Here is a 15,788-nt window from a genome sequence, read left to right as displayed (position 1 = left end):
AGGGGAGCTTGTGGAACTTCATCGACAAAAGGTATGTGGAGACTTAAACTCATCTATCACTAGGAAAGTCTATTTCTACTCTATCTCCTATATTGAGACATAAGTCGTATTACGATATAGTTTTCTATATATACATTTGAGATTTCGAGCTGAGTATATCTCGCTTACATATTTCTCGAAATATGGGTTGGCAAGCTTTCGCTTCGACCAAGTTCATCTTATATCATGAGAAAATATCCGAGTAACATCTTACATGGATTATGTGATACAATCATTTGGTGTAGACTTGTAATGTTTCGATAATGATCATTTCAATATCTTGAAAATTGCATTGATGCTAATAGTGTGTGAAAACGGCTATTGTCATCCTCTAAGAAAGTTTCAATGATTGAAATGAAGAGTTGAGATTATGTAACCATCTTTGGATATAAGCATATATAGTTTGTTCGCACATTGGTGTATAAATCCATAAACTGGGAGCCAAATGTATGCATATGTGTGTATACGAAATTGGTGAAGGAGACAGGTTAAGTATGCATACCCGTACGCATACTGGCGGAAGTTCACGTCCGTGAATTTCTGTTGAGTTTGGGAATTGACAAACTCTTAACTAGTCACCTTAAGTATGCGTACCCGTATGCATACTGGCGGAAGTTCTCGAACCGAAAATTTCTGCTGAGTTTGGAAACTAAACAAACTCAAATCGGTTGTTTAAGTACGCATACCCGTACACATACTTAAGCTGGTTACTTTATCAAACCGGTCAGTTCATGAACTTAAACATTTAAATCATAAGGAATGCAATCTTTGCAAACCGTGGCTATAATTTTCATGACTGATTCAAGTGAATCAAACCGATTTTGTTTCGATTGTGTTTTCCATACAATTGAACAACTCTTTAAATAGTTTCATTTGAGTCATTTAAACTAGTTATGGTTAAGATGAATAAGGTTGATATGAGAGTAATCATATGGCTAACCTCGGTTAACTATTTGTGAACCAACATGGTGTACACGTTTGGGTACGGTTACATAAACCTAAACGAGGGTACATTTCATTTGTGTGTAACAAGATAAGTTTGATCTAACGGTTGAAAGATATTAGCTTGGTTGAATCAGGTTTTTCATCTAACGGTAATTATTGAATGCTTTGTTACCAAAGTAACTTGGATTGCAAACCTGATTTGAAAAATATATAAAGGAGAACTCTAGCAACTGAGAAAACTAATCCCCACACCTCCTGTGTGATACTAGTTGCATAACTAGAGTCGATTCTCCTTTAACCTTAGGTTTCTTCTCGAGACCCTATACGTTAACGACTTAAAGACTTCATTGGGATTGTGAAGCCATACCGAACTACTTTTCATGTAGTTAAGTGATGTGATCTTGTTATATATATCGTACGAGTACAATTGTAAAACTGGCTTTGAAAAAGCGGGGGTCTAACAACACCACCCAATATTTCGATTAGCAATCTATATGGACTAACTCCGAAATACTTTGCTAGAGAATCAACTAGACAGTCAGACTCAATCTAGATAAAAGTATCTCAAGGAGTTAATATCTCTCTCTTGATTTGATTTTTACTCAAGCTAAAAACAATAGCGAGTCTTTATCAAATACAAGGAATACTTGGACGGTACCAAAGACCAATGTCCAAGGATCAATCAATATCAATCAACAACCAAAGGTTGGATTTCCAATTGATGATCACGAACGCACAACTTGTATTATTTCAATTATATAAAATATAATGCGGAAAAGAAATAACACAGACACCAGAAATTTTGTTAACGAGGAAACCAAAAATGCAGAAAAACCCCGGGACCTAGTCCAGATTGAATACACACTGTATTAAGCCGCTACAGACACTAGCCTACTGCAAACTAACTTAGGACTGGACTATAGTTGAACCCCAATCAGTCTTCTACCCATCCAAGGTACAGTTGTACTCCTACGCTTCTGATCTCAGCAGGATACTGCGCACTTGATTCCCTTAGCTGATCTCACCCACAACCAAGAGTTGTTGTAACCCAAAATCACAGACTTTGATAATAAACAGATCTGTCTCACATAGAAAAGTCTATAAGAGGATAAATCTGTCTCCCACAGATAAACCCTAGGTTTTGTTCCGTCTTTAGATATAAAATCAAGGTAACATGAACCAATTGATAATCCGGTCTTATATTCCCGAAGAACAACCTAGATTAATCAATCACCTCTCTACAATCCTTCCTGACTACACAAGCGGATTGTCGAGGAATCACAAACAGTGAGACGAAGATGTTTGTGACTTCTTTATCTTGCCTATCGGAGAACTCTCACGATCTCAAGTCAATCAATCGATTGTACTCGTACGATAGACGATGCAAGATCAGATCACAAAACTACGATAAAGTAGTATCGGTCTGGCTTCACAATCCCAATGAAGTCTTTAAGTCGTTAACCTGATTTCAGAGAAGAAAATCAAAGTTTAATGGAGATCGACTCTAGCGGGCGCACTAGTAGCACACAGACGTGTGGGGATTAGTTTTTCACAATGCTAGATGTCTCCTTTATATAGCCTTCAAATCAGGGTTTTGCCTTAGTTACAAAGCAATCCTTATTCACCGTTAGATGAAAAACCTGATTTAGATTCAAGCTAATATTTCTCAACATAGTAACCCAAACGTGTACTGGGTTCGTGAAAACCATGCCCAAACGTGTACGCGTATGTTGGTTCAACATAGTAACCCAAAAGGTTAACCATATGAGCATTTCATATTAACCTTGTTCTTCTTCACTATAGCTAGTTCAATTGACTCAAATAAACTAGTTACAGAGTTGTTCAATTGCTATGAGATCTTATGTAAATAGACAAGACACAATTGAAACAAAGATGATTCGGTTCGATTGAATCGGCTCATGAACATTATCGCCACGGATTTCATAAAGCATTCCTTAGTAATTTAATATTTCATGTTCAGAGCACATCTTTAGATCATAACCTATTAAGTTCACAAACAAGTTCGCGGACTTAAGTTAATCGGTTGAGTTTTCCAAACTCAGCAGAAATTCTCGGAAAGAGAACTTCCGCCAGTTCGCGGACTTAGCAGACAAACGATTTTTGGAAAATCCTCGCAGAAATTCTCGGTCGAGTACTTCCGACAGTTCGCGGATTGAGTCTACGAACTAGGTTCGCGGACTTGGCAAGCCAATTCCACAATCCTCCTGATTTCTCTTGATAAACAAAGATCGAAAACTTCGGTTCAAGGAATACATGGTTATGTAATCTAAACTCTCATTTCAATCATTGAGACATTCTCAGAGGACGCTATGTAGCCGTTATTCACAGACCGATTTACGTCAGAGAAATTCTCAAAGTGATTGAAACTTTTCATGACTTTCGTCACTAGGTGAAGATAAACTTGATCAAAGCGAAACGCTTTACCAACACACGATTTCGAGATAAATTTTTCTATTTTTAATTGTCGTTGTTGTAAATAGTATTCGAACTCTAAGACTTGTGAAGATTAAATTTAAAGGTTTAATAAAAGTTATAAAAGAGAGAGTTACTGGGACTAGGATTCCACCGCATTCATATCATAGGGATCAATTATTTATTCTCAACAATTATCGCTCAATAAATAAATAAAACATCGACTCTTGTTTTGCCAAAGTAGATCCTCAAAACATTAGTTATAAATCGTAAGCATGGGACATCAAACATTTAAGCAAGCATGACCCATCTAATAAAATAATAACTAATTAATTCGAACCATAAATCAATTCAAAATAAGTGCAAAAGTCATATAGAAAATAATACAAATTCACCCATGTGTGAAGTTCGGCTTCCTCCGTCGACCCAGTATTGGGGTTTAGCTTCTCATGATAAAAACACACTCAAAAAGATAATTCATTACTCAAATGGTGTTTTTATTAAAGAAAACTAATATTACAATGAAACTGCAACGCTGTATTGGCGTTACAAAAGTCACGTTACAAGAGATGTTTCAAATTCAAAACAAGTGTGCCAAACTGACTGTTTATAAACGACAGTTCTCTGCGACAGTCAGTAGGCGTCAAATGTTCTTCTTTTTCTTCTTCTCTGCTGCTCTGAAACCTTCTGTTCTTCTCCCCAACTCTCGATAGCCTTCTCTGATCTCCACTGACTCTATTTATATCCAGCAGCACCATTAAATCCCCGCAATCAATCAACAATATTCTCTTTATTCCCATGCAGGATACGAGATTTATTTCCATATTATTATCTTTTTGTACGCCGTGTAGCTGTTATTTTCTTCCTTATTTATCTTCTACACTCTGCCACCTTCTGTCGAACTTCAGCAAACTCGTGAAACACTCACTTTCCACACTCAGTCTCAACCAAATCCCAAGTTATCTTCACGTACATAAACAATTGCCCTGATTATCTTCCAAATGATAAAATATCCTTCCTATTTTGATTTCAATTCAATTACCACCCTTGTTTAGTGGAAACAGGTCAATCCTAATCAAATCCAGTGAAACAAATCTCAAAGAATATCTTCCAAATCTTTTCCATAAATCCAGCCGTTTGTGAAGTACATCTTCCCTGTTTAACAAATTCGAGGATATTTGTTCTTTATTTTTGTCGCTCAAACACGTCACCTTCCCTGTTTAGGCATGACATGTCAACCTCAATACAAAACTAATGAAATCTACGGCCAAATCAAGTTCAAACTCAATGCAGACAATATTGAGAAATCCGGGAACTGTTCAATCATTAAATCCACCATTATAGCCAATTATGATCTGAACGACGACCATTACCAACCCTGTCTAGCCCAGAGGAACAGACCCAATTAATCTCAGCCCTTTAGTCTCCTTAAAGCACGCCCAAATCACAAACCCTAAATCTGCCGGCAGAGAATTATTTTTCCCGCCAAAACTTGAATATGAAATGAAGAAGATGAAGCTGCCCCTTATCCTGTTCTGGGGTGCGAATAACCATGTGTGTAAATAACAAATAGGTTGCTCCTTAGCAACTGGGTTCCCCTTAGTAATTGAGTACCATTTAGACAACAATGAGAGTCTGAATAGCAAATGTCCTCCGGAGGTCCCTTTAACAGTTTTTCGAGACGATTCTTTTAAAAACGTTTATTTGCCCAAAAACGCCTACAAACAAGTTTATTAGTGATAAAATGAATCACATCTAATGTATCTATGGGTGAAAATTTGTTGCACTTTCGTGCTTATCAAATTCCCCCACACTTACATTTTTCTAGTCCTCGAGCAAAACAGAAAATTGACCCGCTACAAAGCTGGTCATATAATTAGAGAGAGTTAAACCCACGATACATTTTTTTTAGAGACCCGCTACACAGCTGGTCATAACATGCAAGAAAAAAGAAAAGACCCGCTACACAGCTGGTCATAACCTTAACAATCATAATATATTTTTTATAGACCCGCTACACAGCTGATCATTCATATTTTATTTTATTTTTTGTAAATTTCTTTAGACCCGCTACACATTTGGTCATTGAAAATACCCAACAAAAAAGACCCGCTACACAGCTGATCATGATTTGTAAGGAAATTCCTGAAACAATAAAGTAAAAAGTTAAACACTCCGCCACACTTAAACATTACATTGTCCTCAATGTAATTGAGTCATCCAATGCAAAGTTAAGATGGGAAATCCATAAGATGCAAAAAAGTATAAGAAAAAAATAAGAATAAAAATACACCTACTTGAATGTACAAAAAGGATCCCCATAAAATAGTAACCTGAAGACTTGGGGATCGACCCAAAATACAATATTTACAAATGACAGCTTCACACTTATATCATGAAAACGCGGAGACGCTGAAACTATCAAAAACCAAGATTTACCCCTAAACCAAGTTTTTACTGCACAAGGAAGTGCGTAAAGAACAAAATATAGGGATTCTATTGAGACTGGGGAATTATCAATCGGCTCATGCCCTGTATCGATAATAGGAAAGTCCTCTGGGTATTTAGATGCAAAGTAATCCAACAACACTCCAAGAGAACGCAATTCTAACCATAAATTAGACAACTTTTGGAAGTCTGGGGGTCTAGAAACAACCTCTAAGTTCGGTGAATTATCTTGTGAGATAGATTCATCCATGGAATTAGGAAAATCATCTACACAATCATCCACATGGTCATCTTCAAATTCTGTCTGGAACAGAGAGTCACTACAAGACTGATCATCATCATCATTAAATAATTTTTGGCATTCCAATAATCTCAGTCTTTGTTCCAAACTAGGTGGTGTGTGTTTATAATACTTTTCATATATCTCTAGAGGAGATTCTTCACTTGCCTCATGTGGAGCAGAAACTCCATACCATTGCATGCGCTTATATTCAACAAGCGTCATCTTAGATGAGGTTTCCTGATAATTTGACTTTCTACGCTTATATTCCGCCAGCGTCATCGTAGGTGACGTCTCCTCAGAAGAAGGCATCATCCTCAAAAAGTCCCTGAAAAGAAATACAAAAAGAAACGCATAAAAAGGAAAAAAAAAATCTAAAAGAAAAAGAAAATACTATACAAAATAAAAAATAAACCTAAAAATTAATCTAAAAACAAATCTGCGTCGGCGGCGCCAAAATGATAATAATTTTTTGATTGTCGTCGTAGTAATTAAGATTTGAACTCTAAGACTTGTGAAGATTAAATTTAAAGGTTTAATAAAAGTAATAAAAGAGAGAGTTACTGGGACTAGGATTCCACCGCATTCATATCATAGGGATCAATTATTTATTCTCAACAATTATCGCTCAATAAATAAATAAAACATCGACTCTTGTTTTGCCAAAGTAAATCCTCAAAACATTAGTAATAAATCGTAAGCATGGGACATCAAACATTTAAGCAAGCATGACCCATCTAATAAAATAATAACTAATTAATTCGAATCATAAATCAATTCAAAATAAGTGCAAAAGTCATATAGAAAATAATACAAATTCACCCATGTGTGAAGTTCGGCTTCCTCCGTCGACCCAGTATTGGGGTTTAGCTTCTCATGATAAAAACACACTCAAAAAGATAATTCATTGCTCAAATGGTGTTTTCATTAAAGAAAAATAGTATTACAATGAAACTGCAACGCTGTATTGGCGTTACAGAAGTCACGTTATAAGAGATGTTTCAAATTTAAAACAAGTGTGCCAAACTGACTGTTACGAGTATTGTTTATAAACGACAGTTCTCTGCGACAGTCAGTAGGCGTCATATGTTCTTCTTTTTCTTCTCCGCTCTGCAACCTTCTGTTCTTCTCCCCAACTCTCGATAGCCTTCTCTAATCTCCATTGACTCTATTTATATCCAACAGCACCATCAGATCCCCGCAATCAATCAACAATATTTTCTTTATTTCCATGCAGGATAAGGGATTTATTTCCATATTATTATCTTTTCGTACGCCCTGTAGCTGTTACTTTCTTCCTTATTTATCTTCTACACTCTGCCACCTTCTGTCGAACTTCAGCAAACTCGTGAAACACTCACTTGCCACACTCAGTCTCAACCAAATCCCGAGTTATCTTCACGTACATAAACAATTGTCCTGATAATCTTCCAAACGATAAAATATCCTTCCTCTTTTGATTTCAATTGAATTACCATCCATGTTTAGTGGAAACAGGTCAATCCTAATCAAATCCAGTGAACAAATCTCAAAGAATATCTTCCAAATCTTTTCCATAAATCCAGCCGTTTGTGAAGTACATCTTCCATGTTTAACAAATTCGAGGATATTTGGTCTTTATTTTTGTTGCTCAAACACGTCACCTTACCTGTTTAGGCATGACATGTCACTCTCAATCCAAAACTAATGAAATCTACGGCAAAATCAAGTTCAAACTCAATGCACACAATATTGAGAAGTCCCGCGAACTGTTCAATCGTTAAATCCACCATTATAGCCAATTATGATCTGAACGACGACCATTACCAACCCTGTCTAGCCCAGAGGAACATACCCAATTAATCTCAGCCCTTTAGTCTCCTTAAAGCACGCCCAAATCACAAACCCTAAATCTTCCGGTAGAGAATTATTTTTCCCGCCAAAACTTCAATATGAAATGAAGAAGATGAAGCTGCCCCTTATCTTGTTCTGGGGTACGAATAGCCATGGGTGTAAATAACAAATAGGTTTCTCCTTAGCAACTGGATGCCCCTTAGTAATTGAGTACCCCTTAGCCAACAATGAGAGTCCGAATAGCAAATGTCCTTCGGAGGTGCCTTTAACAGTTTTTCAAGCCGATTCTTCTAAAAACGTTTATTTGCCAAAAACACCTACAAACAAGTGATAAAATGAGTCCCAACTAGTGTATTTATGGGTGAAAATGTGTTGCACTTTCGTGCTTATCAAATTCCCCCACACTTACATTTTTCTAGTCCTCAAGCAAAATAGAAAATTGACCCGCTACACAGCTGGTCATATAATAAGAGAGAGTTAAACCCGCGATACAATTTTTTTTTTTAGAGACTCGCTACACAGCTGGTCATAACATGCAAGAAAAAAGAAAAGACCCGCTACACAGCTGGTCATAACCCTGACAATCATAATATATTTTTTTATAGAACCGCTACACAGTTGATCATTAATTTTATTTTTTTTTGTAATTTTTTTTAGACCCGCTACACAACTGGTCATAGAAAATACCCAACAAAAGACCCGCTACACAGCTGATCATGATTTGCAAGGAAATTCCTGAAACAATAAAGTAAAAAGTTAAACACTGCGCCGCACTTAAACATTACATTGTCCTCAATGTGATTGATTCATCCAATGCAAAGTTAAGATGGGAAATCCATAAGATGCAAAAAAGTAAAAAAAAAAAAAAAAAGAATAAAAATACACCTATTGGAATGTACAAAAAGGATCCCCATAAAATAGTAACCTGAAAACTTGGGGATCGACCCAAAATACAATATTTACAAACGACGGCTTCACACTTATATCATGAAAACGCGGAGACGCTGAAACTATCAAAAACCAAGATTTACCCCTAAACCAAGTTTTTACTGTACAAGGAAGTGCGTAAAGAACAAAATATAGGGATTCTATTGAGACTAGGTAATTATCAATCGGCTCATGCACTGTATCAGGAATAGGAAAGTCCTCTGGGTATTTAGATGCAAAGTAATCCAACAACACTCTAGAAGAACGCAATTCTAACCATAAATTAGACAACTTTTGGAAGTCTGGGGGTCTAGAAACAACCTCTAAGTTCGGTGAATTATCTTGTGAGATAGATTCATCTATGGAATCATCTACACAATCATCCACATGGTCATCTTCAAATTCTGTCTGGAACAGAGAGTCACTACAAGACTGATCATCATCATCATTAAATAATTTTTGGCATTCCAATAATCTCAGTCTTTGTTCCAAACTAGGTGGTGTGTGTTTATAATACTTTTCATATATCTCTAGAGGAGATTCTTCACTTGCCTCATGTGGAGCAGAAACTCCATACCATTGCATGCGCTTATATTCAGCAAGCGTCATCTTAGATGAGGTTTCCTGATAATTTGACTTTCTACGCTTATATTCCGCCAGCGTCATCGTAGGTGACGTCTCCTCAGAAGAAGGCATCATCCTCAAAAAGTCCCTGAAATGAAATACAAAAAGAAACGCATAAAAAGGAAAAAAGATCTAAAAGAAAAAGAAAATACTATACAAAATAAAAAATATACCTAAAAATTAATCTAAAAACAAATCTGCGTCGGCGGCGCCAAAATGATAATAATCTTTTGATTGTCGTCGTAGTAACTAAGATTTGAACTCTAAGACTTGTGAAGATTAAATTTAAAGGTTTAATAAAAGTAATAAAAGAGAGAGTTACTGGGACTAGGATTCCACCGCATTCATATCATAGGGATCAATTATTTATTCTCAACAATTATCGCTCAATAAATAAATAAAACATCGACTCTTGTTTTGCCAAAGTAGATCCTCAAAACATTAGTTATAAATCGTAAGCATGGGACATCAAACATTTAAGCAAGCATGACCCATCTAATAAAATAATAACTAATTAATTTGAATCATAAATCAATTCAAAATAAGTGCAAAAGTCATATAGAAAATAATACAAATTCACCCATGTGTGAAGTTCGGCTTCCTCCGTCGACCCAGTATTGGGGTTTAGCTTCTCATGATAAAAACACACTCAAAAAGATAATTCATTGCTCAAATGGTGTTTTTATTAAAGAAAACTAATATTACAATGAAACTGCAACGCTGTATTGGCGTTACAGAAGTCACGTTACAAGAGATGTTTCAAATTCAAAACAAGTGTGCCAAACTGACTGTTATGAGTACTGTTTATAAATGACAGTTCTCTGCGACAGTCAGTAGGCGTCAAATGATCCTCTTTTTCTTCTTCGCTATGCAACCTTCTGTTTTTCTCCCCAACTCTCGATAGCCTTCTCTGATCTCCACTGACTCTATTTATATCCAACAGCACACATCAGATCCCCGAAATCAATCAACAATATTCTCTTTATTTCCATGCAGGATAAGGGATTTGTTTCCATATTATTATCTTTTCGTACGCCCTGTAGCTGTTATTTTCTTCCTTATTTATCTTCTACACTCTGCCATCTTCTGTCGAACTTCAGCAAACTCGTGAAACACTCACTTGCCACACTCAGTCTCAACCAAATCCCGAGTTATCTTCACGTACGTAAACAATTGTCCTGATAATCTTCCAAACGATAAAATATCCTTCCTCTTTTGATTTCAATTGAATTACCACCCATGTTTAGTGGAAACAGGTCAATCCTAATCAAATCCAGTGAACAAATCTCAAAGAATATCTTCCAAATCTTTTCAATAAATCCAGCCGTTTGTGAAGTACATCTTCCCTGTTTAACAAATTCGAGGATATTTGGTCTTTATTTTTGTTGCTCAAACACGTCACCTTCCCTTTTTAGGCATGACATGTCACTCTCAATCCAAAACTAATGAAATCTACGACCAAATCAAGTTCAAACTCAATGCAGACAATATTGAGAAATCCCGCGAACTGTTCAATCATTAAATCCACCATTATAGCCAATTATGATCTGAACGACGACCATTACCAACCCTGTCTAGCCCAGAGGAACAAACCCAATTAATCTCAGCCCTTTAGTCTCCTTAAAGCACGCCCAAATCACAAACCCTAAATCTTCCGGTAAAGAATTATTTATCCCTCCAAAACTTGAAATGAAATGAAGAAGACGAAGTTGCCCCTTATCATGTTCTGGAGTGCGAATAGCCATTGGTTTAAATAACAATAGGTTGCTCCTTAGCAACTGGGTTCCCCTTAGTAATTGAGTACCCCTTAGCCAAGAATGAGAGTCTGAATAGCAAATGTCCTCCGGAGGTGCCTTTAACAGTTTTTCGAGCCGATTCTTCTAAAGACGTTTATTTGCCCAAAAACACCTACAAACAAGTTTATTAGTGATAAAATGAGTCCCAACTAATGTATTTATGGGTGAAAATGTGTTGCACTTTCGTGCTTATCAAATTCCCCCACACTTACATTTTGCTAGTCCTCGAGCAAAACAGAAAATTGACCCGCTACACAGCTGGTCATATAATAAGAGAGAGTTAAACCCGCGATACAATTTTTTTTTTTAGAGACCCGCTATACAGCTGGTCATAACATGCAAGAAAAAAGAAAAGACCCGCTACACAGCTGGTCATAACCCTAACAATCATAATATATTATTTTTATACAACCGCTACACAGGTGATCATTAATTTTTTTTTTTTTTAATTTTTTTTAGACCCGCTACACAGCTGGTCATTGAAAATACCAACCAAAAGACCCGCTACACAGCTGATCATGATTTGCAAGGAAATTCCTGAAACAATAAAGTAAAAGGTTAAACACTCACCCACACTTAAACATTACATTGTCCTCAATGTAATTGAGTCATCCAATGCAAAAGTTAAGATGGGAAATCCATAAGATGCAAAAAAGTAAAAAAAAAAAAAAGAATAAAAATACACCTACTGGAATGTACAAAAAGGATCCCCATGAAATAATAACCTGAAAACTTGGGGATCGACCCAAAATACAATATTTACAAACGACAGCTTCACACTTATATCATGAAAACGCGGAGACGCTGAAACTATCAAAAACCAAGATTTACCCCTAAACCAAGTTTTTACTGCACAAGGAAGTGCGTAAAGAACAAAATATGGGGATTCTATTGAGACTAGGTAATTATCAATCGGCTCATGCACTGTATCAGGAATAGGAAAGTCCTCTGGGTATTTAGATGCAAAGTAATCCAACAACACTCTAGAAGCACGCCATTCTAACCCTAAATTAGGCAACGTTTGGAAGTCTAGTGGTCTAGAAACAACCTCTAAGTTCGGTGAATTATCTTGTGAGATAGATTCATCTATGGAATTAGGCAAATCATCTACACAATCATCCACAGGGTCATCTTCAAATTTTGTCTGGAATAGAGAGTCCTTACAAGACTGATCATCATCATCATTAAATAATTTTTGGCATTCCAGTAATCTCAGTCTTTGTTCCAAACTAGGTGGTGTGTGTTTATAATACTTCTCATATATCTCTAGAGGATATTCTTCACTTACCTCATGTGGAGCAGAAACTCCATACCATTGCATGCGCTTATATTCAGCAAGCGTCATCTCAGATGAGGTTTCCTGATAATTTGACTTTCTACGCTTATATTCCGCCAGCGTCATCGTAGGTGACGTCTCCCCAGAAGAAGGCATCATCCTCAAAAAGTCCCTGAAAGGAAATACAAAAATAAATGCATAAAAAGGAAACTAAAAATCTAAAAGAAAAAGAAAATACTATACAAAATAAAAAATAAACCTAAAAATTAATCTAAAAACAAATCCGCGTCGGTGGTGCCAAAATGATAATAATTTTTTGATTGTCGTCGTAGTAATTAAGATTCGAACTCTAAGACTTGTGAAGATTAAATTTAAAGGTTTAATAAAAGTAATAAAAGAGAGAGTTACTGGGACTAGGATTCCACCGCATTCATATCATAGGGATTAATTATTTATTCTCAACAATTATCGCTCAATAAATAAATAAAACATCGACTCTTGTTTTTCCAAAGTAGATCCTCAAAACATTAGTTATAAATCGTAAGCATGGGACATCAAACATTTAAGAAAGCATGACCCATCTAATAAAATAATAACTAATTAATTCGAATCATAAATCAATTCAAAATAAGTGCAAAAGTCATATAGAAAATAATACAAATTCACTCATGTGTGAAGTTCGGCTTCCTCCGTCAACCCAGTATTGGGGTTTAGCTTCTCATGATAAAAACACACTCAAAAAGATAATTCATTGCTCAAATTGTGTTTTTATTAAAGAAAACTAATATTACAATGAAACTGCAACGCTGTATTGGCGTTACAGAAGTCACGTTACAAGAGATGTTTCAAATTCAAAACAAGTGTGCCAAACTAACTGTTACAAGTACTGTTTAAAAATGACAGTTCTCTGCGACGGTCAGTAGGCGTCAAATGTTCTTCTTTTTCTTCTTCTCTGCTGCTGCTCTGCAACCTTCTGTTCTTCTCCCCAACTCTCGATAGCCTTCTCTAATCTCCACTGACTCTATTTATATCCAGCAGCACCATCAGATCCCCGCAATCAATCAACAATATTCTCTTTATTTCCATGCAGGATACGGGATTTATTTCCATATTATTATCTTTTCGTACGCCCTGTAGCTGTTATTTTCTTCCTTATTTATCTTCTACACTCTGCCACCTTCTGTCGAACTTCAGCAAACTCGTGAAACACTCACTTGCCAAACTCAGTCTCAACCAAATCCCGAGTTATCTTCACGTACATAAACAATTGCCCTGATTATCTTCCAAACGATAAAATATCATTCCTCTTTTGATTTCAATTCAATTACCACACCTGTTTAGTGGAAACAGGTCAATCCTAATCAAATCCAGTGAACAAATCTCAAAGAATATCTTCCAAATCTTTTCCATAAATCCAGCCGTTTGTGAAGTACATCTTCCCTGTTTAACAAATTCGAGGATATTTGGTCTTTATTTTTGTTGCTCAAACACGTCACCTTCCCTGTTTAGGCATGACATGTCACTCTCGATCCAAAACTAATGAAATCTACGGCCAAATCAAGTTCAAACTCAATGCAGATAATATTGAGAAATCCCGGAAACTGTTCAATCATTAAATCCACCATTATAACCAATTATGATCTGAATGATGACCATTACCAACCCTGTCTAGCCCGGAGGAACAGACCCAATTAATCTCAGCCCTTTAGTCTCCTTAAAGCACGCCCAAATCACAAACCCTAAATCTGCCGGTAGAGAATTATTTTTCCTGCCAAAACTTGAATATGAAATGAAGAAGATGAAGCTGCCCCTTATCCTGTTCTGAGGTGCGAATAGCCATGGGTGTTGAAGCCTACACCGAAACAAAATTGTACCAAATAATATTAAGAATTTGTAAGTAAATATAAAATGAAGAAGAAAAAATTAGTAAGCCTATTAATTAAGTTACTAACAAATCGGTACGTACCTTTGGCTGCAGTAGTAGAAAACGTGGCACTGAATTGAGTAAGAAACACAAGTAGTAGTACTGTTGTTGCAATGGAGTTCTTGGTTGAATTTTCCATAGGGAAGAAGAACTTGATGCAACTGAGAGAAGATAGATAGGTTTTGTATGGGTGGAGTGAAATAGACTGAATTAAGGTGATGAGGTTAGGGGGGGATTAATTCTTTTATAATCTTCTCCTTGCAGTAGGAAAAAGCCTCAAGGAATTATATGGTCTTTGAAAGAAACAGTTGAAGGTTTAAGTGGTTGTTTGAGGAGAAGAAAAAAACTGGAAGGGCACTGAAATTTGTGGGAGAAAATGACATAATTTTTCAAAATAATTCCATGTTTTTATTTTATTTCGAGGGATAAATGAAAGAGTTTTAGTCCAATAAATAATGATTGATCGAGTGGGGGATATTGTTTTCTTTTCATTATTTTGGCTTCATCTGCACTCAGGCCTCAACCAATCAAATGAAATGCAGAGGCATCTAATTTGTGTAATGATTCTCTTTGCTACTACGTCAATAAATGAGTAGTACTAGTGTCTGATGAAAAAATTGTTTTTTGTCTTAAAGCAAGCAGGCTTGTCATCAGTGTAGTGGGATCCTAGTTAGCAACTCTCCCAATTTTACGCGAATGATACACGATTTTTTTTCGAATACGGATATATACATACCATATGCATAGGTTTGAACCTTAATTTGGTTTAGCCAAATTTCAGTCCGAAACGAATTATACGCGTATTCACGAATTAATGAACTATATTCTTCGTATCATATTTTCTCTACATTATTGTTTTCAATCATTTCGTAATTTTGTTAAGAAACTGTGAATAGCCAAGGATTTTGAATGTGTCGTCATGAATATGCCAATGTAATTCGTTAAATGATTAAATCATACTAACCAAAAGTGAATTAAATTAAAAGTGATCTACAAGTTGGTGTACGCTGAGTTTATTTTTCCATTTCATAATTGTAAAACGAATTATACACGTACATATGACATTCCGAATTATTACCGAATCACGAATCTTTGGCCGAATTTGGATTTTATCTAATCAAATTATACTCGTACGTTTGGGTCCAATATTTTCGGCATACACCGAACCGCTAACTAGGAGTGGGATGGATCTACATGAGTGTTTCTCGTTGGTGACCACGATATTTTTCATTTATCGTACTTCTAGTATATTGGAGTGGCTAA

The 15,788-nt window shown here is 36.1% G+C and overlaps 1 long non-coding RNA gene across 1 annotated transcript; it reads right to left on the bottom strand.

Annotated features, from left to right (window-relative positions):
- Positions 1-13,554: 13,554 nt before the first annotated feature.
- Positions 13,555-14,912, bottom strand: LOC113309448. Its single transcript, XR_003340609.1, has 2 exons — positions 14,568-14,912; positions 13,555-14,453 (listed from the first exon to the last, which is right to left on the bottom strand). It is a non-coding gene; the product is annotated as an uncharacterized LOC113309448 (long non-coding RNA).
- Between the last annotated feature and the right edge of the window lie 876 nt (positions 14,913-15,788).

This window comes from Papaver somniferum, chromosome 9 (assembly GCF_003573695.1).
Source record: "Papaver somniferum cultivar HN1 chromosome 9, ASM357369v1, whole genome shotgun sequence".
In the NCBI taxonomy this organism is placed as follows: Eukaryota; Viridiplantae; Streptophyta; class Magnoliopsida; order Ranunculales; family Papaveraceae; genus Papaver; species Papaver somniferum.
Note: the sequence above shows the minus strand (reverse complement) of the source record. Positions and strands in the feature narration are given on the sequence as shown.